This window comes from Microtus ochrogaster, chromosome 21 (assembly GCF_000317375.1).
Source record: "Microtus ochrogaster isolate Prairie Vole_2 chromosome 21, MicOch1.0, whole genome shotgun sequence".
NCBI classification, from domain to species: domain Eukaryota; kingdom Metazoa; phylum Chordata; class Mammalia; order Rodentia; family Cricetidae; genus Microtus; species Microtus ochrogaster.
In genome coordinates this window covers 42697613-42700393 of record NC_022022.1, presented here as the reverse complement: position 1 = coordinate 42700393, position 2781 = coordinate 42697613, and the positions used below count along the sequence as shown (strand labels likewise).

The 2781-nt window shown below is 38.5% G+C and overlaps 1 pseudogene; it reads left to right on the top strand.

Moving 5' to 3' along the window:
- LOC101990436 overlaps positions 1 to 2781 on the top strand; it is a 20999-nt pseudogene that overhangs the window by 17140 nt on the left and 1078 nt on the right.

Below are 2781 nucleotides of genomic sequence, written 5' to 3'. Positions count from 1 at the left end.
CTAGTTCCAGGACAGGCTCCAAAACCACAGAGAAACCCTGTCTCGAAAAACCAAAAAAAAAAAAAAAGAAGAAAAAGAAAAAAGACACACACATAAACACACACACACAAAAGGAACATTGTGAGTATTTATTTTTCATAGTTTGAGTTACACAAATAGGAACTTTCTCTTTCCAAAATAAACTGCTGATTATACTGAATGTGCTTTTTAAGTCACCTGACTCCCTCAATCCCCTAAAACCTCCATGTAAGCCCAGATAGCCTCCCTGGTAGGAGAAGCTCCTGGCTCTTTGAAATGATTCTGTGCGCAGGGCATGTCAGAGAAACAATGGGAGGAACTGCAGCAGGGAGTATTAAAACTCAAGATCCTCAGCCTCAGCTGCTTCTACCAAGCACATTTGAAATATTCCAAAGTCATGACCCACTACTAAATTAAAACATAAGTGCACGAGAAATGCATACAGTTATGGTGTCAATCAAAAAGAATACTAGCTATAATAAATGATTTTTAGAAAGGATTACGAGTAAAAGTGTTGCCAAGGAAAGAGTCATGGAGTTTTTAAACATCTTATTTCAGTGTGCGTCCCTGGTTGAAACCACTAATGGAAACAGATCACTTTAACCTTACTTTTTTGGAATTTTTCCCAGAGGTGATTCTACTCACCGATTTGATTAATCACCAAATCAGAAGAGGAGTCCTGCTCATTTCACTCACCAGCCTTCACCACCTCACCGACAAACCATCTGACTGCCGTATGTTTGAGCTCTGTAATGTATATGCCCCCACGCCTGGCATCCACCACTGTGATATAGCCATCAACAAGGCAGTACTAGTTGAGCATCGACTTTGTTACATGCTAGAGTGGCATGTTATTTGTGTTTTAATAAATAAAGCAAGTTTGCCTGAAGATCAGAGGGCAAAGCAGCCATACTAGTCAGACATACAGGCCAGGCAGTGGTGGCACACACCTTTAATCCCAAATCACAGGAGTCAGAGGCAGATGGATCTCTGTGAGTTCAAGGCTACCTTGGGCTGCACAAGACTGAATCTTTCTAAAAGAGAAACCGAGCTCACACAAAAGTGATCCCAGCATTTGGGATCACACGCCTTTAATCCCTGACTAGGGAGGTGGGACAGGAGCAATATGGCTGGGGGAGAAAGAACTATAAAGGGGAAGAGAGAGGAGATCAATGGAGCGTGGAGTTTGAGGATTCGTAGAGACATGATCTCACCCTTTCAGTCTGAAGATTTGGTAGAGGTAAAAGGTCTCTCTAGTGCTTGGCTGCTTTGCTTTTCTTATCTTCATGTTGAATCCCAATATCTGTCTCTGGGTTTTTACTATTCATGCTACAACATGAATAACAAAGGACTCCCAGTCTTTTAAAAACAAAAGGTTAACGGGACAGAGAGTAGGAAGTATATATGGGGATGTGTGAATACCAGGACAGGAAGTCAGGGAGACAGGTACAAGTAAAGGGACCAATATCTCAGGCTTCCCATGGAAATGATGCCTACAAAGAGCATGGTAAAGTAAACACGGATTATCAACTGTCAGCTTTTTAAGCATTTACCAGAAGTAGCCACAGATGAAGCTGATTCTCAGACTTCCTGCCATGAGCTAACATACCTTGGCAAAACCTTACCAATGTCTAGGAAAAACAAGAATGATGAAGGCAGCCCCAGGAAGGCTGCTTTAAGGTGGATCTATTGAGGTAGATTCTGGATGGTACCAACTTGTGACAACAAATGATGACACTACAGAGGGCTAGTCTGACCAGTCCAGACAGTGAACATAAGACAACCCAAAATATAACTAGATCCTTCAACATCCAAGTGAGACTGTGCACAATAACAATGAGACTAAGGGCCTGATTAAATATCTGCAAAACCCAAAAAGATATAAATACTAAAACCTAAATATAAAAATGTTTGATTACTTGACCATTTATTTTGAATAATATACCTTATAAAACCATAAATTACATTAGATATACTACTTTCTCCAACCTCAGATTTTACTGTGATTTTAATTATATTCTAATTCTTTGAACATTTCCTAAATTTAGGTAATTACTGAGCACCATAGCCACTTTTAGGACACAATAATTTTCCAGAAACACTACCTGTATTGATCAAGGCTTTCTGGTGAAGTAAAATGAATGGGAGATTTTATAAATATATGATGATTAATAGGTAGGTAGGTAAATAGATGATAGATGGGTGGATAGTAGATAATAGATGAATGGATAGATAGGTAGATAGATAAATACATGATAAATGATAGATTATAGATAGAAGGATGAATATAAAGATGATCGATGACAGACACTGATCAACAGATAATTGATAGCTAGTAGACATATAGAAATAGATGATGATGGTGATGATGATGAAAATGATAGATGATAAATAGATAATAAATAAAAAGATAGATGAGAGATGAATAGATAAAAGCATGAGAGCCGAAAGATGATAGGTAACATAGACGGCAAGTAGACAAGTAGGTAGATAGGTGATAGATGGGAAATAAACGTATAAATGATTAATGGGGTATAAATAATAGACAGATAATAGAGAAATGTATATGTCATACCAAGGATCCCTGCCTCCTAATGGTTCAAGTCCACCCATGCAGCCTCTTTGAGCTGAACATTCAACACACTTCACACCTGTACCCCCTTCTCCCCAATTTACTGCCATGTTACCACTCACAGAAGCAGTAAGAGCTCCACAATTCTGTGAGCTCTAACCAACTGATTTTTTTTTTTTTTTTTGTTTTTT